The following is a 25,575-nucleotide window of genomic DNA, read 5'->3' as shown; positions in this document are numbered from 1 at the left end:
GGATCCAGTCTGTGGGGCTAGATAGGTTGAGCACCACTTTTCTAACACATTCCAAAAGCCAAGGGATGACTAGGTAATGCATACTTTAACATATGTTATGCTGGTTAAATTGAAACCTTGGCTTCCTCATTGCCCTTCATACAACCAGCTAAATCTGCATTAAAGGCAATGTGCCTTATCTTCATTAGATGTAGGCAATATTTTCTAGCACTACGTCCTTTTATCCTAGTCTAGATAAAGTGCCAGCTGCTGTATATTAAAGACAAGAAACACTCAAATAGGAAACTGAGTAGCTCCAAGAGTCCATATCTTAATCCTACTGAACAATTCCTGTTAACTTCAGTAAAAACAGAACAGGCCTTTAGTGTGTTACTAAAAATTCAAGAGGAGCAGAAGCCATTGTGGCCTTTTCAGTGGGACTCTAAGTATCCATCCAGACACTGAAATTTACTTCAGACCATATTTCACACCCTCTAAGGTGTCCAGGCACAAAAAGATTAGAGTGACCCTTCCTAGTCATCCTTGTTTATGATACAAGGAACTTTTGGAATGGATCTGGGGTGAGCAAACAATATGCTTTCTTGGCTTTAAATATGTTTGGAATTGTTTTGGAACTATGGATGCTTTGCAGACCTGTCCCTGGCTAGCACAAGGATGCTAAAATAATGTACTTCATCCAAGATATTTTATACAGACAAAGAAAATTAGCTTTGAAAAACAACATTTGAAAAAGGATAATAGCCAAAATGGGGAGAACGTAATTCCCATTGATATGGTCATGTTAAATAAAACAAATTATATCCAAGTCAGTCATCCATCTCCATGGCAGATTTATGGATCCCATATGTGCGATTTGTCAATCTTATGAGGAAAGCCAACTTAGCCCTAGCTCCCTCTAGATTAACTTGAATTTACATGCACCTATTTTCATAAAAATTACCTTGCTCCCTGGTTGGGGTATTATTTTTCTAACCTGGCATTTTTTAAGCATGAAATGTTTTGAACCATATACTTCAGAATCTTGTAGCTTTAGGAAAATGGAAGGAATAACTATAAAACTTCATTGGTGGATAAGAAGTTAAGGGAAATATTTGTACATGTAGAAAACTATGAAATGTTTGAAATATGAAGCAAATTCTAGGTGAGACACTGCTGTCTTACAGAAATGCAGAATAGTACCAATGATGACGATGAAATTATTCCAGACTTGCACCAGGCTGAGATCAGAATTTGGTCTTTCTATTTTTTTAATATGATAGTTGTGATGTCCACCATGGAACTGTGCCTAAATTGTACCATGAATGAAATAAAACCATACTGGGGAAATTTTACCCTTGTGCCAATTTATTACAACCATGTAAACCCTATGGCTAAGTACAGACAATCAAAAAGCCCAAGGCTGAATTGATTCTGTCTTTGCAGGTTAGTCTAAACTATACAGATTAAATTGAAACAGAAGTGAACAGACATTTACCTTTGATTTAGGAAATGCAGTGGCTCAGGCCAGAAGCTGGGAAGTGCCAGGGTATGGTTCTCTGGCTGCTGCCCCCAAGATCTCTGGGATTTGCAGTCCAGAATTACAGCAGCAGGACTCTGCAGGGTTGCTCATCACTTCTTCTTCCTGTTTCCAGGTACCTCTGGCATTGGTAGTCTAAAATTGCAGCCAGCAGTAAGTTTGAGTGGAGGAAGGAGTGTTTAACCCCGTTCCCTGGCCCCAGACCCCAGCTGCAATGCATTCCCCCCCCCCCCCCCGTAGACTGCAATGCATCCCCCACTTGTTAGCCAGCCCTCATTGCTCCATCTAGAAGAAAGCCCAGCCCAGCCCAGCCCAGGACTGCAAAGCATGCTGGGATGCTGGAGGACTATGATTTAACTTGAACCAGGAAAGAGTCTGGGACAAAAGTTAAATAAACTGCTTTGACCCAAATCAGTTAAGTCTGATACCACGTTCAACCAGGTTTATCTCAAACTGGTTTCAACCATTTTGAAACTGGTTTATGTGCGCTGAGCTTCTGTTTTGTTACAGGTTTAAACCAGTTTCTAATCACTTAAACCAGTCTATGTGTAACTGCTGTCCCTAGCCTCTATGGTTTTAATGTCTACCAAATTACTTAGTGTTCATGATTATAGGATAGGAGTAGGGCAAATAATGGAATAACCTGGAAAAAAGAAAGTGCTTTAAGGATCTGATGTTTCACTTTCTCTAGTAAGTGACTTTTTTGCCAAACTGTGACTAGTTTGGGGCAAATATATAGGTATCTGTCTTGTACCACTGACCTATAACTGACAGACAACTACCATATAGAATACAGTAACTTGTATTTGGCAGCTGCAGCTATTTACCAAAAATATCATTTTGTATTGTAAATTTTTCCATCTTTTAATTTACATGGGGGTAATCCATTTGTATTTTTTAAACAACATTATGGACCAAAATTACAAAAAAGAGTTCAGAGAAAAAATTACAAAGTGACCATAATTTGTAAACAATAAGACTCTACAACTATCTCCATTAGGAATACACCATTTAGTTTTGGTAACCTAAGAAAAGCTTTTTCAAGAATTCTACTTTAGCATGAATCTTCCTTAAAGATAACTTTGTCCTACACAGCTAAGATTGATCCTAAATAGCTTCAGGGTATTGTTTGGTGCCTCTCTCAGTAGATATGCCTGGGTGGGGCAACCAGGTGCTGACATTGACAGGACAGGGAGTATGAAAATTAATTGTGAGAGTTTGATGAGAAAGACTTAAAGATTGAGACAGGGAAAAGTTCCACTGAAAGAGTATAATTAGAGAATTGTATTAGGGGAATGTATCCTTGGAGCTAGAGCTAATAGAAAAGTCCTGTGTTAAGATCCTGAGAAAACCCTCAGTAGTTTGCAAAGTTTGATATGAAAATAAACTGGATTATCTATGGTATTATCTGTACTATTTTCCCTTGAAATCTGTATTTATGGCCTTCCTAAGCATTTTTACTATGTTTTTGTCTGATCTTTTTTACACTGCTTGGGAGATTAAAATTCCATTATGGTTTAAACATCTGCTGGGTTAGTAGGGAAGAGCTACAGACTACAATACTAGATATTCAAAATGGCCGTGAAACCATCAGGTTGGCACAAGAGTCACTTATACACTAATACTTATATGAAAAAGAGCTACTTAAGTTGAGAGAAGAGGCTTATTGGGTGTGTACAAATGTTTGTCACACCTGGTCTATGATCACGTGGCTTAATTTAAGTCGTGTGATTGTAGACCAGGAGCAGTGTGTACAGGTGCAACAGATGTTACAGCACCCATAATCCCCTGCCTGCCCCCATATACAAGCCAACAACACTTCCCAAAGAAAAATGCCCTAGCATCATTCTCCAAATCTTCTAGAAAACATTAAAGGAGTTGGGACTGATTTTCACTGCAGCATAATAATGCTGATACAAAATATATGTCTGGTTTCATATCTTCAACTACAGTAATTTTTGCTCTGTTTGTAGGCTGTGCTGAACCTTCCTTCCTCCAGCTTGCATCAAACAGAGGTTTAAAATGCCATGTGGCATCCTGGAAGGAGAGAAAATATGCCTGCAGCTCATTGACTGAAACCATACAAGAGCATTAGCAATAAAGTGTTCAGCACATTTTTCCCTACTTTCCCCTTCCCTCTACCCTCAGGTAGTCCACACTGAATGCACAGATCTTCCTCTGCTGAACTGCTCTTTTCAGTAGGTGGCTGTGTATAAGCAAAGAATGAAATACCTGTGCAGGCATGTTTATTTTGCTGAATTTCCACATCAGAAGTATTTTCTCTTCATTAGGCCAGATAAAGAGTGGAAGAAAAAGCGAGAAACTGAGCCAGTGCTGTTTGAGAATCAGGCTTAACTTCCTGCTCCATGAAATAATTACCTATACAAAATGAACAGCTTAAACAGAAGAATCTGAGAGACTTCCACCCAGAATACTACTCTGCTCAAAATACCTGATAGTCTACTGGGAGACACTTCTTATTAGAAATTGTAAATCCAGTTCTTGGTTGAAATCTGGCAAAGAAATTAAAGCTAAGTCTCCCAGGTCCCAGAGGAGTGCTCTCACCATTAGGCTACTACATAAAAGCACATGAGAGTGGCACCCAGCACTAAAACCATTATCAGCTGGTCCTGCTTTCTGTGTGTTGTGAGAGAAAGTCCTGAACTAGCTTAGGCACTTAAGCTAGGGAGAGAAGTTACACATAAACTGGTTTAAGTGATCAGAAACTGGTTTAAACCTATAACAGAATAGAAGCTCAGTGCACATAAACTGGTTTCAAAATGGCCGAAACTGTTTTAAGATAAACCTGGTTAAATGTACTATCAGACTTAACTGATTTAGGTCAAACTGGATTATGGAACTTCTGTCCCAATCCCCTTCCTGGTTCAAGTTAAATCACAGTCCCCCAGCATTCCAGCATGCTTTGCAGCCCTGGGCTGTGCTTTCTGCTCAAGCAGAGCAGGGTTGGCCCTGTCCCTCTGTCCCCTAGCCAGAGCGGTAACTGCTGGTTGACAAGTGGGTGGGGGGTGTGAAACCTGGCTGGCACAGCCCGGTCTGCCTGAAGGAGGTACAGCAGCCCCTGCCAGACTTTTCCCTGCTAGAGTGGAGGGGGTGGGGTCATGGGCCAGTAGGCTCAGGGGGAGGAAGGAGGATTAACCCCTCTGCCTCCCCTTTCCCACCTGTGTGGTCTTCCCAGCTTTCCCCTCGCTTGCTGCTTTAGTGTCCAGAGGCATGGCCAGAGCCAGCCTGGGCAGCAGCTTCAGGTGAAGTGGGGCAGGGAGGAGGATTACATTCCCCTGCCTCACCTCTCTGGGCATGGAGACCCTAGCCAGGGTCTGCCCAGTTTCCCCCCCTGCTCGCTGCTCTAGCAGCAGGGGGTGTGGCCAAAGCTGGTGAGGGGCATTGCCAGAGCCAGTGTGCTGAAGAGGGGAGACAGGAGAATGTAATCCCTTCACCTGCCAGGACTGCTAGAGGAGCAAGCAGGGGGAAAGATGGGCAAATACCGGCTGGGGTCCCCATGCCCATGCCTGATTGGGGAGACAGAGGAGTGTAATCCCCTTCCATGGCCCCCTTTGCCTGAGGCACTGCCCTGGCTGGTGTCTGGCCCCTTCCTTTGCCCCCACCAGGACAAACCTGTCAAGGACTGCTTCCCAAGGCACACCCTGGCTGGGGACCCTGCAGGCCAGGGTGGAGGTTTAAACACCTCCACAATCATACTCAGTGGCCTGCCATGGCCTTGCCATGCCCCCCGGGTCAGCTTCCCTCCAACCTTGTGGCTGCTGCAGTAGGGAAGGGAGGGCTCATTCTAGAGTCCCTGGCTTCTAGCTTGAGCCACTGCAGGCATGTGCCTGTATTTCCAGAATCAAAAGTAAATGTCTATCCACTTGCAAATTGGTTCAATCTACAAAGGTTAGACTAACCTGCAAAGATTGAATCAATTCAGGTTCAGGCTTTTTGAATGTCTGTACTTAGCCTAAAGGTCAGATTCTAATTGACTTCTAGGGTGCCTCAGGCAAATTAATCCAAATCAACAATGCTTAGTGGCTGCAAAAATCCTTAGGTGGTTAAAGTCATTAAGTACCTCCATTTTGACCTGGAAAGATCTTTAGGTGCTTTGACTTAGGCTGCTTTCCATGTTCAGAAATGATCTAGCGCAATGGTTCTCAGCTTTCTCAAGGCACCCCTCTATAACTTTTTTGAATTGAATGGCACACCGTTTCAAAAACTATTTTTTTTATTACAGTGCCTCAGGGTTAGACAATTATTTGGACTGGAGAACCACTTAAGGAGTTTCTGTGAGCTGCTGTGGGCTAGAGGGGGTGCTGACCCAGCTCAGTGAAGTGGGGGCAGGGGCATTGATCCTATCCAGCCCCAGGCCCATCTGACCTGCACACACTGCCAGGGACACTAGACACAGCAAGCTGGCAGGTGGGCAGTGTCTCCATAGAGACTGGCCCAGGATCCCCCATGGGCAGGGCGTGCTCATCCAGGTGGATGAGATAGGGCCACAGGTGGGTGGGGAGTGGCATCTGTGAGTGGGACAGGCAGGCAGGGCTGGGATCACAGGGTGGTGACAGCATGGGTCCAGGGCCCAGGGCACAGCCATGATCCACTACCCCTATGTCCCTGTGATGGGTGTTGGTTGCATGGGCAGAGGCATATGGGGAGAAGACCCACACTGTCACTACCCCACAATCCCAGCCCCAGCCCTGGCCCCTGCCCACCCACCCTGCTCCCAGACACCACTTCCTACTTGCCTGTGGCACCATCCCATTCACCTAGCCAAGTGCACCCTGCCCGTGGGGGCCCCAAGCCACTCTCCATGCAGACCCCACCCACCTGCTCAAGCCATTCATTGCCCCTAGTGGTGGGTTCAGGGCAGACTGGAAGTAGCAGCTGGGCAGAGTGAGCCAGCACCATGGGGGCTGCCAGGAAGCTGAGTTTGGCTGCCGTACCATACCTAGCCTGAGCACGGCGGGACCAGCTGTATGTACCACAGCCGAGGCTGCCACCCATGCCTGGGCTGGGAAGGACTGAGAAACCCACCATGGGCCAGAGAAAATCCCTTGGAGGGCCAGATCTGACCTGTGGGCCATATTTTGCCGTCACCTGGCTTGCCTCCTTACATTGACCGGGGAATGTCTAGGCAGGGAGAACCTGAGTCTGCACTTACTTGCTTATCTCTTCTCAAGTCTTTCATCACCCCTGAAAGGATCTTGTGGCATCTTGTTGAGGATTACTGATCCAAACTAATAAATTCTATGCCTCACTCCTGTTTAAGTGCTCCACTGTACCTGGGTGATGCATAAAGTCCCCAATTCTGTGGAAGAGGTAGATAATGCTAAGTGATTGATTGATGTTAGGTATACATATGTACCTTAATGGAAAACTACAGTGGTGGTAGTATTGCCTAATGAATGACTACTAAAACCTTTAGTTCAAGACCCTCCTCACCCTGAGAGGATTCAGAATGACAAGTCCTATTTTCTGGGAGAGTGCCCCAATTACCTGGCTATGGGGTATATACTACCCCATACTTCCTGTCATAGCTTTCTCCCCAACAGCAAGAATGAAAACATCATGAAGGCAAAAGGAGAACAAGGAAGACCTGTGACTCTCCAAGACTTTGTGTAGAGGTAGATCTAGTGAGGAGGGAACTGTATACAGTAAAATCCCTGATATCTGGCATGAGTGCGGAATGTGGGGGGGTACTGGTAATGTAAAAATGCTGGCTATCTGAGGGCACAGGGTTTCTTCACAGATGTGGAACAGAGGTGGGGGGGGTGGTGGCAGCGGTGCATGCAGAGCGGTGACAGCACACCATGGTGGGTGGCAGCAGTGGCAGCATGAGAGTTTTCCCCCTTATCCCCCTGTATCTGGCTGGCTGGGTAGTAATGTTAGTAAAAGTTAGTAAAATCCCAGTTGCTAGAAATGTTAGTAAAATCCCAGATAACAGGGATTTTACTGTATTTGCTTTCTGCCCAGGAGTCTGATTAAAGTTTTGGAGAAGTACTTCCTGGGAACCAAGTATTACTTGTGGGCTGAGATTTATGGAAGAAGGGACTGTCCTGCCTGCTGTTTCAATAGTGCTTTATTCTTCCAAAAAAAAAGTATGGCATAGGTAGACATTGTGTAAGTTTCTTCCCAAAGTACTTGAGATGTGACAGGCCACAAAGGAATGCCTTGAGAATGGGAAAGTTGATTAAGGGTTCTTCTCCTTGGACAGTCGGCTAATAACTTTAACAATGGTACCAATTAGTACAGACTGGCCTGGCCATTGATGCAGTAGGAAACAAATATATACTACTAGTTCCTTTGTCATTAAACACATTATGTAATGTTTACTTATCACCAGTCTGGTCCACCTAATGATCCTATTTCCAATGCCTTTGAATGTTGCTTGTTTGCTCATTATGAAGTCAAATTTACATTTTTATTGTTCCTAGATTTGAAACTATAATAAATATAAGTGGGAATCTCCCCTGATGAGACTTAAGAGCATTGTTATAATCCTCATGGGCCAGCAAAGCCTCCTTGTAAATTGAGTACAGAAGAAAGAAAGAAACTCCTGTCACTTCTAAATAACCACTGAGGAACACATCAAATGAAGAAAAATTCAGCTTTTCACTCAAAACCCCACACGTACATTTTTTCTTATAATTTATTTAAATAATAATGGTCTCACCTCTCATCACCATCATCCAGGGGGTGAGCTACATGCATGATACTCAACAACACCATTGTTCTAATTGCATCCAAGACCAATACAGAATGACTGTACCATTGTATTAGTTTACTGAATACTGGGTGCATCTACACATGCAATTAGCACATAGCAATAAACTCTGTCACAGTTTGCACCAGTTTATTTCTTCCAGGTGCAGCATTTACATGTGTGCCCAGGACAACAGCATGTTGAGCCAGGGCAGAGCAACACAGGGCTAGCAAGGAGCCCTGAGGAGTTAGCCTGCCAGCCCAGGGCTGCTCCACTCCAGTTGACATGTTGCAGAAGGGCTGGCTGGGGCTTGAGGGTGCTACAGTGCAGGGCTAGCTAATAGGCAGCCTCTACGCTGTAGCACCCTTGTACCCCAGCTAGCCCCAGTCACCATCCACACATGCATTTTGGTGCACTACATGACTCTGCTGTAGGATAGTACATGTCCCAGATAGTACTATCCTACAGCAGAGTTAATTCATTAGTGTGCCCTAATATGGGTACATATGTAGACGGTGATACTTTAATACAAAACTAATTAGCCAGTTCTGCAGTAAAGCGCATGTGTAAAGTACTTACTGTCTAATAGCAGCAAGGTACCTTACTGAGAAGATACCATAGACTTCTTTGGTGCATACAAGGGCAATTGAATTATACTGATAATTGGCATGTCTGGAGGAAATTTAGAAAGAAGACAGGATTAAAAGCCAAAGAGACGGCTGCCAGGCTGGGATCCAGTTGTGGAGCCCAGGTCAGGGACATGATTGTTCTTCTGCCCCCTGCTGCCTGGGCTGACTGGGAGCAATTTGCAAGACTAATTTACTGTGCAGTACCTCCTGCACATGGTTACATAGTGATGCTTTACTAAGCAGTACATTAGTCTAGTGTGCAGTAAAGCATCTTGTGTAGACACACCCAATGGGTAGAAGGGAGGAGAGTGAAGCTTCTATGCAGGCCATTGTTCCTAAAGGGACAGAAGTTATCACAATGCTCTTTATCTATTCTATCAAATGAATTTTAAATGCAAGGTGCAGTGAGCCAGCTTCAAGACAAGGACCAGAGAGAGACCTGGACAATTTTAGGCTCATTACTTGGCGCTTAAGGTACTTTGCTGGGAAATAGGACAGGCAGATCCAAACCATCTTACAGTCATGGGGGGAGGGAGGACAGGATGGGACAGGATGGTTTAGACCTGGGTTTTCTATTTCTGAGGTGAGTGGCCTCACTAATCAGCTATTTGGATAAAAAGGTATTAGAACTGTCTTTTAAAGCAATCCCTGCTCCCAGTGGGTACATGTGCAGTGTGATTAAAGAGGTAGATCCAGCAGCTATTCTCAAGTACATGGAAAGAGAAGATTCACCTCTGGCTTCAGAGGGATGCCCCTGTGCGGCCTCACTGGTGTCCTTCTAGATTGGAAGCATGTCTATGGGAGCTCATAGGTAGAGTGCGCTCAGGGGCATCCGGCCCAGAGCAGGCTGCCACAATAGTGTAGACATGCCCATGGGCACCTAGGATTGGGGTTCACAACACAGCACACTGAGCCAGCCAATAGGAAATGCAGGAAAGGGAAGGAGTATCTTAAATCTCAGCTCTCAGACTCAGGGGAGTCTGAGAGCTGAGTTAGACACGTATAAGAGAAATCAATATCTTCTTTATTCAACAATATTTTAACTTGCTCGCTCATAGAAGTGTACACATAAACTACTTTTCTTGGCAAAACTTGCGAAGTCCCACACGGGTCTTTAGCTAAAAAGAGACTGCATTGTCAGAGGAACATGTCAAGATTGCAGAAATGTTTTCAGACTAGAGCAGAATTCTAAAAGTGAAACCACACAAACGTGGAGTAATGTCTTTGCAGCTCTCATGGTTGACTACATGCAAATTTGTGAGATATTAAATAATTGCTAGTGACATATCTTTGCTAAAGAAAAAAAAAGATGCAAAAAGGACAAGTCAGTGTCACAAATAATGTTGAGTTCCTGGCTGAAGGTACTGAACTGATCCTATGAAATCTGAACCAAAAGTAGAATACAGACTGTCAGATCCAATTAACAAAGCCTCCAAATTGTCTGTGTTTAATGTCAAAAAATTATGAGACATCCAGAAGGAGACAGCTGTTAGACACTCAAAGATACTGTTACTGACCCTGGTAGGAAAGGTTAAAAGGAACCACAGATCTGAATAATATCAGAGTGCATGAAGTAATGAAAACCATATGACACAATCAACACTTTAACAGGACTTAAATATAATGAAAGATATGAAAGACTCAGGACTGTGTCTTGAGGTGCACCCACATTTATAAACAATAAGAATGTGAAAAGCCTGATCTGTCCATGACACAGAAGTAATGATAAGAAAGATAACACTCCAGTTTAGTGCTCACCGGGTCACTGAAACTTTAACATTATAGCTATTGAATTGGTGTCAAAAGAAGCTGTTAAATTGTAAAAAGTCAACATAAATCCATTCAAGGTAGGCTGTAAAAAGCCACTAAACACGGTCAACATTGCTGTTTCAGTAAAATAACCACCATAAAAATACAGATCTATCCTATTGCTTGATAAATTAAATGTTAAACTTCAGATAACATGCTATAGGATGTTTAGAAAGGAAAAGCTGATAAAGAGTGGTAAGATTTATGTTGCATTACAAGGGAAAGAAAGCTTCACTTCCTATCAATCTCTAACCATGGATGCCTTAGTCATTAGTGCATCTGTGTGTCCTATAGCATTTCTTATGTTCTTTAGGCATTAAATTAGAATTTCTACTTCTGATCAGGAACCCGCTGTAGGTGACTTTAAGGAAGATTTTAAGCAAACGTAAAGGTGTAGCATAACATAAGCTCTGTGATATACTCTTGCACCTTCGAGGGTTTAAAATGTCAACAGCCTTTTCACCTACCTAGTACTGCTATTATTATACTGTTCAACTGTATTTATAACATTTTCTTCCTTAATCTGTTAAACAGTCCCTAAGGTATTTAAAGTAAGACTGACTTTTACAGGCCAAAGATCGTCATTTAGGGAACAATCATATATTGTCAGGAAGATGGATGGATTGCATTTGCCTGTTTTAATATTTAAATTTAGACACAATTTGTCAGAAGCTGTGATATTTTTTATTTCCTGAAAAATCTTAGATTCTTAAAGGTGCAAAAGTGCTAAAAGAAGTCTACCCAAAAATGTACATTATAACCTGCCTAAGATCTGACTCTCCAGGAAGATCACAGACCCAACTGCAGATGCTTCGTCTGCCTGATGAAGGATATTTGTACCTGAAAGCTTGCAAAGAAGAATTTTTCCAACTATTTGAGTTGGTCTGATAAAAAGATATTGGATTTACCCAAAGAACCTTGTCTAACTAAAAATGTATTAATTGTCAACTCTCAGCAACAATACTAACATCTCCGTAAATCCCAATATCCCAGAATAAAATTAAAATTGAGATGACAGAATACTTAGATACATTGCTAATGCACTCACTGAAATCTTGTTTTGGAAATTCAACAACTAGCAAATCTGTTCTGGGTTTGGATGTGTGCATACATATATATATAAATATATATATATATATATATATATATATATATATTGCAGCTAAACTTTGTAGCTATGAATTTTCAAACAGTTTTATGGGATTATCCATCTGTTTCCTTTGCTCTCTTGCTAATTGACAATTTCTTTCCAAATCTGATATCAGGGATCATGTTTTTCTGTATGCAGAATGAAAGGTATGCACTTGTAATGTAAGGAAATGTAGTAACACTTGTAATTCTATAATCATTCTTACTGGCTTTCTAAATATGAGGAGTCGTGTAATTTAAATGGAAATAGAAATTGTTATTACATTTTATTTTAGAAGCTTATAGAAGTCACTATCTAGGATCGGTCTGATTTTACTGATTTTACATAGGTGGTAAGAGAAACTGTCTCAAAGACCTTGCAGACTTCCTACAAAAGTGCAGGATAAAAACACCTCATACATTATTCCCAACAAAATTTTTTGATGCAAAAGTTTTCCTTTTACTTAAAATTTCTTGGGATTTTTGGAGAGGGTGGGAGGGTTGGCGGAAACATTTTAGATTTCTGTTACATTTTGTGTTTTATGAATGAATGCCCCATTAAAAAAATGTTTTCCATAAACTTTTCTCTTTCATCACAAATAGTTTTCTCTTGATTTTTTTTTTGATGGATAACATTTAACCAGTTCTGCTCAATTTACTTTTCAGCTATTCTCATATCAGCCAACCAGAAGGTTTTCTACTGCCCATATGCTATTTTGCATTCATCTGGCATATTAGATTGCAATAGCCACACTAAAATGGAGCCAGTAATAAGCCCGCTTGCAAATGGATGTTTATTTGAAGCCTTCCCATGCAAGACAAAACATGTTTTAAATGCTAATATATCTAAAACATATGTTTGACGTAATCTATTACAAATAGCAATTTTATTTATACCTAAAATATGCAAAATATTTAAATAAAATTAAATGTTTATAGCATGTTACTATCCCATGCACAACATGTGTTTCAAATATAGCAACAGTACTGTTTAAACATGTGCCTGGTACACTGTACTTCTAGAATCAAATGAACCTCTACAGAAGAACTACAATATATGAGATTGATTATATCAATGGATTATTCTGAGACGTTTTTCTGTAACTTCTGTGACATATGCAGAAGCGATGACATTTTGCCATATCAGTTCAGTTGATATTCTTTTAGTATAACCTATACAAGGATTCAGCAAGCTATTTAAGCACATACAAATTGTAAGCACGTGAAGCCAAAGGACCTACTCCATTGCTGGGCATATATAATTTGCAAAATCAGGGCCTACTTTATTTAAGGCTTTCCTGTTTGTGGGAAACGCCGCCATTCCAAACCACTAGTGATTAAAAAAAACCCCAAAACCTTATATCACAGCAACACAGATTCTCTCTCTATAATCCCACACATCTGTTTGGAATAGATATGTGTGAATGTATATATATGAGAGAATATTATGCAGATATGAGTTTAGCTAGCGCACACACAACCCACACAGTCCATTATTTTGCTTAATTAGCTCTTTTCTTACTCTGCATTTGTGAACTGCTTACCACAATGGGCCCTAACTACCATTGCGGTCCCTAGGTTCTGCCACAATATATATTATAAATAAGAATTAGCTAATGAAGTTTCAAACTGCAACAAATACACAAAAATTAATCAGTGTTTTACAGCCAAAATAGGCTCTTTGGGTGCAGTGAATTTGGTTCCATTATGTTTAGTCAAAATGAAATCGATAAAAGAAGTAAATTTTGAGTGTTGCCTGGGGTTTCAGTGGCATGGCTTTCCAAAGAAGTCAGAGAGCAGCTATCTCACACCGCGTACAAAAACTGAAAAAATTACCTTATAAAAGTTTAAAGGACTAAAGAGCACTCTTAGTGAGTTTTCCAATAGTGGAGAAGGTACACATTACTGAGAAGGCAATGAATGGCTTGTTAGGAGCAGGAGTGCTCTTTAATATTTAAGCTGAATTCATCAGGCAGCAGCCTACCACAATCTTTGACAAGTACCAGAAAGGAATGCAGAACATATCAAAAAACCTGCTTTCTAGCAGTTTTGTTTTTTAATAGATTTAAAATAATAAAAACAATCTGTTCTTTTGTAATAGTATTTAGAAGCTGGAAGCTTTGTTACACCTATTTCAGTTTCACTCTCTTCTTTATTCTTAATCTTAACCATGCTCCCTGCCTACTTCCTTTACTTCTTTCCCCTGATCCCAGTGCTATCTTATTTTTTGCTCCTATCTTCCCTCTCATGCTAAGTAGTTTGGGTAGGTAGCCACCTGCCTGGCCTTTGTATTTTTGCCTTAGATACTGAGGTTTCTGGGATATACATCCCACTCACTGGGTCTGATCCTACATTGTTTGCTTTCTGGCCACTCTTCTGTCACAATAGAGGTGGTCAAGATGCCAAACGACAACTGAAATTCCTGCCTGGAACACAGTGTGTCATGTGTCTGGAATCACCCTAGGTGGCCTGGAAATAGTAGCCCCAGGCAGAAATAATAGTTCAGGCTGCTTTCTTTCTTGTGTTAATGGGCAAGAACAAGAAAAAGTAGGGAATCAGGACTTCAGAGGGTAGGCAACCCCAGATAATTCTGGGTCAAGGGGGAAACAAAACAAAGAAATAAATTCTCTGGGGAGGTACTGATGGTGAGCGAAATGCCTAGGCTCACAATTACATGGGAGGCCCTGAAAGAGAAAAGATGATAAAAACAAATTATAGTTTTACAAAAGCCTGGATGCTAAAAAAGATAACAGCCTTATTAAATTAAAAAATGCAGTCACCCAGTATTGTCAAAGCCTAACACACTGTGAAGAAAACTGGAGTTTCATTTTGCACCAATGCTCCTTGGCCCCTTCTGTGCTGAGTGCAGCCGAGAAATTCTGTGGAGACTTCAGGTGAGATTGAACACCTCCCCTGCCCCCCCCCGCCCCCCCGCAACTGGAGGCTTTGATTTAAACCTGAAACTGATTAATATGAATCACTACAGCCTTGCTGATAATTCCTTCACTGCTGCTGAATTCAATTTATGTTGCCCTCTGAAAGCTAGGTTATGACCAGGGAACCTGGTTTTCTCTTGTTTAAAAAAATCCTGAATTTTCAGGGTAAAAAAGTAACCCAAAATCCACATTTTTTGGTGATATAGTGGTGTTTCACTTTGATCATGAAAAAATATGGATTTTGATTTACTTTTTTAACCCAAAAATTGGTTGGCGGGGAAGGGGTTTAATCAGAGAAAACCAGGTTCCTTGGTTCAACCTGGAGGGATGTGGGCAGTGGAGTCCCCAGGGTTCTGTCCTGCGGCCTGTACTGTTCAACCTCTTTATCAGCAATCTGGATGTGGGGGTAGAAAGCACACCGTCCAAATTTGCTGACAACACCAAGATGTGAGGCGAGGTGGGCACGCTGGAGGGGAGGGACAGAATCCAGCTAGATCTAGACAGGTTACAGAGGTGGGCAGATGAGAATAAGATGGAATTCAATGCAGACAAGTGCAAGGTACTGCATCTAGAGAGAAGGAACCAGCAACACACTTATAGGCTGGGGAACACCCTTCTCAACAGCACAGTGGCTGAAAGGGATCTTGGAGTCATTGTTGACTCCAGGGTGAACATGAGCCACCAATGCAAGGAAGTGGCCATTAAGGCTAGTCGCACCTTGTTGTGCATCTACAGATGCATCACAAGTAGGTCCAGGGAGGTGATCCTTCCCTTCTATGCAGCATTAGTCAAGCTGCAGTTGGAGTACTGCGTCCAGTTCTGGAGCCGCGCTTCAGGAGGGATGTGGACAGCATTGAGAGGGTCCAGAGGAGTGCCACTCACATGGTCAAGGGGCAGCAGGGCAGGCCCTACAAAGAGAGGTTAAAGGGCCCGAACCTGTTCAGCCTCCACGAGAGAAGGCTGAGAAGGAATCTGGTGGCTGTTTACAAACTCACCGGGGGGGACCAGCAGGAATTGGGTGAGGCTTTGTTCCCCCGGCATCACCGGGGGTTACTAGGAATAATGGCCACAAATTGTTAGAGAGAAGGTTCAGGCTGGACATCGGGAGACACTACTTTACAGTTAGGGCTGCCAGGCTCTGGAATGGGCTCCCAGGTGAGGTGGTACTCTCTCCTACCTTGGGAGTCTTCAAGAGGAGGCTGGATAGATATTTGGCTGGGGTGTAATGACCCCACACTTGTTCCTGCCTGGGGCAGGGGGTCAGAACTGATGATCTGTTTAGGTCCCTTCTGACCCTAAGCACTATGAAACTATGAAACTATGACCCAGTCTCTGGATCTAGATAGGAGACTCAAAGGGAGTAGAGCTCTCCTCTTAATCCCTGTGGAGCTTCACAGTGGGCACATTTACACATGCATTAATGCACAGTTGCTACTGAGCACTAATATATGTAATATGAGGTACCACATAAATGCCCAGTAGCCAGTGTTAATGCACAGTAGGAACGGCGCACAGTTTTTCGTGATGCTTAATGCGCAGTAGACTAATTCTACTGCTCATTAGCATGGTTTTCTCTGTGACACACTAACGTGCAGTAGAAATAATTTACTGTTCGTTGTCTTGTGTAGATGCACTCTATGATGCTGAAAGCAGCCTTCCAGGGCTGTTGCATCTCCCCTTGAACACATGAATGAATTGCAAAAGGTACAGAGTGAGCAGAACTGTGTCTTTTTCACTTTAATGCTCTGACATGCCTGGAGCCTTATGCCAGCTATGAGATTGGCTTCAATCAGAGCAAGGGTAAAACAGCAGCAGCAGTGTAAATAGGGGAGTGCAGGAATGGCTTTACCCCATGAGCACTAAATTAGAAGGGGTACCAGAATGGCGACCCTGCCCCCGCCATCTTTGCTGTGTTTATAGAAGTCGTTTACCAAGCAGATCAGGCCTGCATCGCCCAGCCAGAGGAGTTGGATGTGTGGAAGGTAGGTCAACCCTCCTTCCCCACTCTGCTCTTCAGTGTCTCTTCTAGGGCACAGGGGATTTTTGACCAGGGTGTGAAAGTCATTAGTTATACTTATGTAAAACAGGAGTAATATTGTGACTCCAGACTTCTCTTGGGATGGTGCAACAATATGGCAAGCTGATAGCAAAAACATGATTAAACCAATCTTTGAATGCACAACAGAGTTTGGTAATAAAAATGGAAAATGACTTTGTTGAAGCTGACAGAAGTGAGAAATCTAAGACTTTAAGAGCTGAGTTGAGAGTGGTCATCATTATAATTCAGAGTTACTACTCCTTTTGGAAGAACAGGGCAGTTCACACCTCTCAGACCTATTGTCTGAGGCCTCATAAAAATGTACAGGTTACAGGATGACATAGGAACAGTTTTCAAATATCTGGAAGGCTGAAATAAGAGGAAACAATTGTTCTCCCTAGTTGCTGAGAATTGAAAAGAAGCAATGGTTTTAAACTACAGGATGGTAGACCCAGATGAAACATTAGGAAAAAAAGCTTCCTAGATGTTGTGGTACCTTGATATTGGAACATACTGCTAAGGGAATTGAAGAATGTTCTTCACTGGAGAAAAGAGTTAGAAGAAGAGGTTGGATAAGCATCCACTGGGGCTGCTGTAGATACAGTAAAACCAGTCTCCCTGTAGATGTTTGAGTTAGATGACCCTTGAGGTCCTTTCCAGCCCTGTGATTCTGACTCTCAATTCAAGCTGAAAATGTGGCATTAATTGAAAATTAGTTCATATAGGAAGGTTCATTTCTCAGTTCTAAGGGCTAGCAAAGTAATTTTGTTTTCCTTCTTAGAAAATGTAAATTCTAGAACACACTTTTGGACAAGGGATAGATTGTGTGGAAGCTGCACAACTGCAGCATATAGGAAGCTTTGCATACAGTCAGGTTTTTTTTAAGGATTTATGTGAAAAAGTACAATATATGGTTAGTAACAGGGAGAGGCAAGTAACACTTGGCATCAGCAGGCTCCACTATTAAGCAGCATAGGACCAGATTGTTGCAAAGAACTTTTATCTTACTTTGCAGAAAAATAAACCAAATGCGACAGGAATTCACCGATGCAGAAAACTTTCAGTTGGACTGGTTGGCACAAACCACCTCACTGCCCAAGCATAATTGAATCCCATCACACACAAAGTGAAACTCTAGAAGCCCGTAGGAATATTTAAACTACCTCCTACAAAAAAGGCCCATACTACTCCTGACTGGTGAAAGCCAGGAAAAAAAATACCATTTACTGTTAATGGAAATCATCAACACCTTCTTCAAGCTAAACTGCCCAGCTCCCTGAAAAATATAATATTTTCAAAACCAACAGTGGATGTAGAAAAACATCTCCAACTACTCCTGCTCCAGCCTTTTACTTCTGGGCAAAATCACTGAGAGGCAGTGACACGCAAAAGCTTGTAGTGCCTGCCAACATTTTTTACTATTGGGCTGCCTGGGGTACAAAAGAACCTTTATGGCAACTGAAAAGAATACTTCCACATAACACTGAGAACTGGACACATCTCAGTGCCTGACATCTCAGGTTTTCAGAACAACTGACTATAGAGGCTGTTGGCCCACTTAGATGGCATAGCTAAAGCTATTGGCATTACAGTGACTACAATCATTCTACTCCAGTAAGAACTACTAAGTGGTCATGGCAATTCCTCCTCTTCTAGGAGCCTTACCTTAAAAAGTCTGGTCACTCTTTCAATGGCTAGGTGGTGAAATGCCTTCAACATTCTGACACTCAGATGCACCCAGGAGCAGCTGACTCTATCATAAGAGTGTCACAATGCTTACAAGGGATCTGTATATAATGGGTGATATAAAGGGTGACTGGCTCAAACTAAGCCTGTCCCAGATTAAAGTGATGCTAGGTGGCAGGAAGTAATATACCATCAGTGGTATTTCCCTTCCATTCACCAAACTCATATAAGCAGATCTCTTTGATTAATCTTTCAGTTGAGATGAGTCGTGCTTAACATTTTGGGCCCACAGGCTAGATGCATGGCATGGGGGCCTGCCTGTGGGCCGGATACAACCCTGTGCACTGGAGTCAGGGCCCCTGAGCCCCACACCACCTCTGCCCAGCCCCACATACTCGGATTAGGCTCAGGGGCCACACACACTGGGATTGGGGTCTCATGCCACCTCAACCTGGCCCTATGTGCTGGGATTGGGGCCCTGCAATGTGTCTGCCTGGCTCTGTGTGCCAGAGTTGGGCTCTGCATTACTCTGCATGCCTGATCTGGCATGCAGGTCACAGTCCACACATACCTGGATGACCTGGTGCTGGGGGTTGTATTTGGCCTGTGGGCTGACTGTTGAGAACCCTGGGTCTAGATCAGCATTTCTCAACCTGTGGATCACAACCCAAAAGTAGGTAGCAGGAATATTTCGAATGGTTGCAAGTAAGTGCCAGAAAAACACATGAAAGCATGGGTTTCCCCTTGGAGGCTGGCAGTGTTCCATCCTGTAAGGTGCTGCTGGGGGCATGGCCAGCACACAGCCAGGCAGGGCTGTGGGAGCAGCCCCAGCAATTGGATGAAGGTAAGTGTATGGGGAGTGGGGGTTGGAGGGCAAGGGTTTGGAGACTGTTGGGGTGGCGGAGGGGGGAAGCGTGTGTGTGCGGATATGGGGAGGGGGTGGATGTGGGGGTGGGGCAGGTGCCTGCCAGCACCGGAGGAAGGTGGCTGGGTGCTGAAGCTGTGACAGGGCAAGGGAGCAGGGCATTATGTGTTGGTCACCGGTAAGGTAAGAGGGTGTGGATTGGGACAAGCCATTGATCTTCACAAATGAGTCCTGGTATGAAAAAGGTTGAGAACCACTGGTTTAGGTGGTTTGTGTCAGGGATGAATGATGCCTTTTTTTTTTTACCAGTTTACTAAGGACAACTGCAGCTTCCTCCAAACAAGTATCTGGCCACAGTGATCCATACAGTTGTCACCTGCAGACTGGAATTAGTAAATTACTTTAGTGCAGGATGAAGTTGGAAATAAAACAGTAACTTGGGCTCTTGCACAATGCAGCAGTCTCCTTCCTCAACAAGATAAGCCAGGGCTGTCCAACTAGTTGACCACATGGCTGCATCCCCCTGCTCCTTCCCAGCTGCTGCTCCCCCCACCCCATTGTCCTGGCTGCAACAGCAGCCACAGTCTCCGGGCTTCCCCATCCTCCCCTTCCTTCTCCACTTGCCATTTCCTGCCTCTGTACCAGGGAGTGGGGCAGTAGAGCACAGCACAGCATGGCACAGCACAGCACAGGGAGGTGAGGATGTGTGTGCAGCAGGGCTGGGTATATGCAGTGGTGGGGGAGGCAGTTGCCCACATGGGTGCATAGTGCCTCAGTAAGGGCATCTATGTAGTAGGAGCATGTGAAATGGGCCGTCTTCTATTCAGATTCGGATCCATCCTGAATTGGGGACAGTGATTCGATTTGTTGATTCAGATCACTGTCCCCAATTCGATTCAGCCAAATCTGAATCTGAAGATTTAATGCTGACTCAGAGAATCAGTGAGTCAGCCATAGACACAGCTTTAAATATTTTTTCTACATACTTCAAGGGACCAGGCACGGCTCATGAATGCTGTGATGCTGGGACACAGGAAGGTTGGTGAACCTGGAAGTGGACCAGAAGTACGATCAGCCCCAGGTGCTCCCCCAGACCCAGGAGGCACCAGTCACCTAGCCAAGGGGATGCGGGGGGGGGGGACCCCTACGCACTCTCTGGTGGACCCAGAAGTGGACCGTAAGTGCTTCTGGTCCACTTCCGGGTGTGCTGCTGAGTGCACTGGGGAGCCCTCTGTGCTCCTGTGGGATGCTCCATCCACCCCACCATTGCAGCATTGATGAGCCACCTGGTACCTTGAGGTATGTAGAAAAAACATTTAAAGCTGTGTCTATATCCGAATTGCCAAATCTTATTTAATCTCTCCAACTTGATTCGGAGCGTTCAGATTCGGAGAGATTAAAGGGTCTCCTGATTCAATTCAGATTCAGAGCTGCTGAATCAGGCTGAATCTTCACCGAATCAAATCAGGGACTGAAACTTCACACAGCCCTACTATGTAGCATGTAGCCTGGGGGACTGTGGTTTGCCCTGGTGCAGCCCATGCAGCACTCAAATCTTGCTGTGTAGCCCACACGGCATATGGCTCCCAGACACATGGAATTTGGACTGCCCTGGGATATGCCATCATGAGCACAACTGATTCATTCTCTGAACTCATCTGTCAGCACAGAATGAGATAGGACTGTGGGCCCCAGCATCCCTGCATCCTGTGAGACTGGGCCACGGGGAAGCAAACTTACCCAGTTCTAACCCTCAGTAAAGATCACCTGATTCTTTCCTGCCACATCTTGGTGTTAAAGATTTCTTTGTTGGGAGGTGGTCCAATCTGCTGTGGGTTGTTCTGGATGCACTATGCCTGATTTTTCTTTGGGGCTCCTGCTTCCCGTACAGCCTGTCCAAGCACTACCCAGCTGTTAAAGCACCAGTCGCACCCTTGGCTCTCAATGGGCAATCTCCTTCTCCTCTTTGATCTTATAGGCCTGTGGTCATCTTGTGCCTCACTAGAGGATACAGCAGCTAAGATGGCCTGAGAGTCATTATGTTGAGGCTAGGAAAAATGGAATTGAACTGAAGAATAACACAAAGCAAAGGAACTGGAACTCAGGTAAGTCTCACAGCCATTGCAATCACTGGCTGTGGCTTCTAACAACAAAGTAGGTCAGTCCACAAGGCATCAGATAAATCTCCATGGCCATGCCTTCTAGAATAGGAGAAACTCAAAAGGAAACATAAAAGATTATCTGGCTGACGTCTCCTACAACTTGGGCATTTATCTCAGCCTTAGACACTTCAGAGTCCATCCTTAGTTTCTGTATGGCACATGATCAGTGCCTCATGGGAAACGGGCCTATTTACCAGCCCTTCCTAACTCGGCTCCCTTTGGGCCCAGACTGATGTGGGCTTTTCTTTTCCCCTTTTCCAGGAGGTGGGACCCAGACTAATAGCTACCTGCCATCTGCAACAAAAATATTTGAAACTGAGACAAAACACTTTGATTAGGTTTGTTGCCTGCTCTCCTGTGGCCGCCCCGTTCCCCCAGTTCAGCTTCCTGCAGGTTCCTCTTGCAGCTCTCTCCTCTTGGTGGTGTTCTGGCTTATCAGAGCTCCTCTGAGCTCCCAAGCTGGCAATCTGTCTTTTTCCTGGTTCTCAGGGTCTTCTCTCTGGTATCTAGGTGCTCCAAGCATTGTGCTCCCTCTCTGCTTCCATCCCGACTACCCACTAGCCCTAGTGGCGGGCCAAAATACCAGCACAGCTGCATGGAGAACCAATCTGGAGGAAACAGCTGCTAATAAAGTGGGGCTCCTGTGGTGGCTTTTGGCCCATGGTTGCTGTTGGCTCTGGCAGGGCAGGTAAATTTCTTCCTCCTCTGGCTGTGGGCTCAAAAGGGGCTTTTCACATCAAAAGCACCTCTTCACATCATCCCTGGATTCCATACACTTCCACAGGCAGTTCAAGGCTTTGAATCTGCTTTTCAAAATTAGCAATGTTTCATGCACCACTGCTGACCAAAATTTCCATCCTGGTTTAGCCAAAAAACTGCATTCCTATAGTCCAATACAGCTGCTAGAGCCTTGGATAAGCCATTTGAAACCTGAAGGTTAAGCATGCCCCCAGTTAATAGGACATGACCTTGAGCACTTTATAAGCATGTTTTAAGACTCTTTAACAACCCTTTCTCACTTTGCTGGAGGTTGGGTGAGGGCAGATAAACAGCAGTAAAAGTAATGATAACAATAATAATGATACAAGAAAATCTGTAGATGTATGTCACAATTAAAATCTCCTACATACATGAATGATGAGAACCACAAGAATCCATGAAGCTATGTTGGGTTTGTGTAGATTTAATTTGATCTGGGAACTACTTAAATACTGTTAGCATGATAGTAGTAGTTGCTGTAGAAAACCCTAGGAGAGAGCAAGCTTGGCCTTGCACAGGTTGACAAATATAGGGGGAAAAGAGGAAGAGCAAAGATTTTTCCTTGCCATCCTAATCCAGTGGCTGGGATTTTTCCTTGCCTCCATGTGACTGACAGGCAGCAGTCCAGCATCTGGGAGAGTTCTCCGAGCCATGTGGAGATCGGGACCTGTCCCAGACTCCACGTGCTGAGAGGCAGCATCCTGCTGAGCTGGAACAGCTCTGCTTGCCCGCTGCCTAGGCTGACTGGGAGCAATTTGCTCTTGGTCAGTGTCTACAGTTGCATTTTGGTATATTAGTTTAATGCACTGATTTCTAGTACCTGTATTTACAGGAACTAGAAAATGGCACATTAAATTAATCTACTGTACAGTGATTGCTGTGCACGTGTAGATGCTAATGTTTTAACGGCACATTAGATTAGTCTAATGAGCAGTAAAGCGTCTTGTGTAGATGCACCCACTGATCGGTAAGACTGACTCTAGGAGGCCTTCCTTTTGTGTAAAACTGAGCATGTTTATTAGAAGTCATCAGTTATTCCTGACATTAGAGACTGGGCAAATGTGACTAGCTGAAAGACTGACTTTCAAAGTGAGGGGCAAATCAGATGCCTCTAAGAACAGCTGATTACTAGTACAATATATGAATAGAGGTGAACTACTGTCTGTCCTGGCACCATCACTGCCACCACCACTTTTTCTTGCTATCCTTCCTCTTCTCGTATAACTCACTCTGTGCATCTCTTTTAAAAGTATTTTCAAGAAAAATGCCCTGATTCCAAAAGGAAGCACCTTTGACAACAATAATTAGACCAAGGGATTATAACTGAAATTGTTCAGGCCTGAATGTGGATCACTACATTTTATGAGTTTTGATATAACTATGGCATTTCCTGCAGTTACTTATGCAGCACTGAAGGAACATTATGACCGGCCTTTGCTTTGGGGGATCATATAACAACTCTGGGTTTCTGTTACCAAGCTTTATAGTGGCAGTAATGCACAAATTTACTGCTGACCTTATACGCAGGAACAAAAGCTTGCCACTTTATGAAGCTATTAAACACTTTGGATTTTTCCCACGTAGGAGATCAAGCTTACAACATTACCAGAAGTTCCCTGGCACTGCCATCTATTATTTAATTCACTGTGTAAAATCATATGGCTTACCCATGCATTTTAAAATCCTTGAAGATACTCGTCTGGTAAGTGTCTTTTCTGCACTTCAATATATTGCCAACGTTACCATCAAAGATGACTCATCATTCTATCATCATGACTTGTTAGTGAAGAACACCTGGTATATATTCAGCAAAGGTTATTATATTTCCTTTTCACAATAGAAGCTTTTTCAGGTCTGACAATAGACTACCTTTTAGTAGGGGAGATTAAAGGTTAGAAGATGACTACTAGATAGAGGCACTCTTCTGTATGTTGAATTAACTGACAATTTGAAAAGGAAAAGAATTACAAGAGCCTTTCACTCTCCCCTCTTTTTTCTTACAACCAGTTTAAAGATATTAAACTTTGAATGACATATTTCTAAATTAATATGTTCCAATAATAATATTTAAAGGAAAATATGGTAAGCACCAGTAGGCACATGACTTCAGCAGAGTGAGAGTTCATGGGTGAGAGTGAGACTTTATGGATGAGAGTTAATTTAGGATTTTCCAAAAAGTTTTCTTTTTTTATTTTAACTTAAATTAGTAAGTATGTGTGTACCCTGTAACTATAACAAATACATTAAAATGGAATTTAAAGCAAGGTATTTTTAACATGGTGTTAGCTAACCATTGGAACAATTTACCTAGGGATGTGGTTGTGCTTTCATCATTTGGGATCTTTAAATCAAATTGGGGGGCTTTTAAAAATATATGCTCTCATTCAAACAGAAAGTTTTGAGCTTGATGTAGTAATTACTGAATGTAACACATAGGACAATGGACTAGATCAAGGATGTCCAACTGGTGGCCTGCAGCCTGCATATGGCTCTAAGGAGTTAGCATATAGCCCACAGGCTCCAGGCATGGGCCTCCCACACTGTTGCTCCTGTTGTGGCAAACAGGTGCTTCAGGCTGCCCCATTCTTCCCCAGCTTTTATTTTTGGAGACTGGACAGCATAGCAGGAGGAATCAAGGTACCTGGGCTGCACGTATAGATAGTGGGGAGGGAGGGAGGGAGATAGGCTGCGTATGCTGTGAGAGAGAGAGGCAGGAGCTGGGCTGTCCACACTTCAGGTGGGCACATGGGAGCAGGGGGAGCCAGGTTGCCTGTGCTGAAGAACTGCCTATGCTGAAGGAGGGGAGTGGGGAGCTGGTGTGCCCATGCTGTAGGCATGGCAGAGTAGCAGGGGTGAGGGAGGGGCACACTAATCTGCCCATATGGCAGGAAAGAACCTTAGGGGAGGGCACACACACAATAAGTGACTCTTGGTCTCTGGCCCACACCTTTTGTGGCACCCAGGACTACTGTCCATGTGGCATATAGCCCTTGGCAGCCCAGAAGATGGATAGCCCTGAACAAGATCCCACTGGTCATTTTTAGCCTTATCATGCATTCATGTGTCCATCCATCTATCCATCTTGCTGGATAGTCAGAGTCTATTTGCTTTGGTGAAATAAAGGTAATTAACAATTAGTGTAAATGTATACATACATGCTTATTTGAATTCAGTTGCTTCCTATGTAGATAATGCAGTATATTCATGTGTTTTTCTTACAAGAGGCAAATCATGGGGTCACTCCTTTAAGCATACATTACTACTGGATGTAAGGCTCTTGCCATGAGTAGTTCAATTAAAACTGAATAGACTACACAAAGTACTAAGCAATA

The sequence above is a fragment of the Alligator mississippiensis genome, chromosome 1, assembly GCF_030867095.1.
Source record: "Alligator mississippiensis isolate rAllMis1 chromosome 1, rAllMis1, whole genome shotgun sequence".
Taxonomy (NCBI): domain Eukaryota; kingdom Metazoa; phylum Chordata; order Crocodylia; family Alligatoridae; genus Alligator; species Alligator mississippiensis.
This window is presented reverse-complemented; position numbering follows the sequence as displayed.